This window comes from Bison bison, unplaced genomic scaffold (assembly GCF_000754665.1).
Source record: "Bison bison bison isolate TAMUID 2011002044 unplaced genomic scaffold, Bison_UMD1.0 scf7180017864274, whole genome shotgun sequence".
In the NCBI taxonomy this organism is placed as follows: domain Eukaryota; kingdom Metazoa; phylum Chordata; class Mammalia; order Artiodactyla; family Bovidae; genus Bison; species Bison bison.
The window spans coordinates 1-916 of record NW_011494846.1 but is presented as its reverse complement, the minus strand read 5'-3'; positions in this window follow the sequence as shown (position 1 = coordinate 916).

Here is a 916-nt window from a genome sequence, read left to right as displayed (position 1 = left end):
TGCTGCTCCTAGTGAACAGAGGACAATAGAAACTCACCTGCTCCGTGATGCTCTTAAAAGAGGCGTGATGGTGGGTAGGGGCTTGCTTCTGAAACAAAGAGAATCTTATTGGTATTCACTGAGTTATAATTTCTCACAGGCATTAATAATATATGGGGAAATGTCATATTCAGCCTCACAACACTCATTGCTGCATAATAAACACCAAAGAAATGTTATACAGGAGATGATGCAGTGAAAGAGCAGTGAAAGGATTGGCTTGGAAATCCAGGTTTTGCTGCTTCCAAGCAGCAAGCTCACCTCTTTAGTCCTCAGGTTCCAGCTCTGTAGAACTTGGAATAAAAATAAGAATCAAAGGAGAAAATCTATGTAGACAACACAGTACCTAACACACAAGAAGTATTTAGGTTAGGTATTATTTTTAAATGTGTTTAACAGCTTACAAATGCAAGGAGTTGTGGGAGTAAGGTACTCCACCCTGACTGCATCTGTTGCACGTATCAGTTGAAATATTACCTCTGTCGTTTTGATTGCAAGTAAGCTCCTGATCCTATGAGATCCCATGGTATTTTGTCTAGATTTCCAACTTGCATTACAGTTAATTTTGTATATGTGACAATTATTTTTTTATCAATAAATAAATTTCTTTAAAAGAATATGTTAACTGGGATTTCTTTGGAAGGAATGATGCTAAAGCTGAAACTCCAGTACTTTGGCCACCTGATGTGAAGAGCTGACTCATTGGAAAAGACCCTGATGCTGGAAAAGACTGAAGGCAGGAGGAGACGGGGACGACAGAGCATGAGATGACTGGATGGCATCACCAACTTGATGGACATGAGTTTGGGTGAACTCTGGGAGTTGGTGATGGACAGGGAGGCCTGGCGTGCTGCGATTCATGCGGTCACAAAGAGTC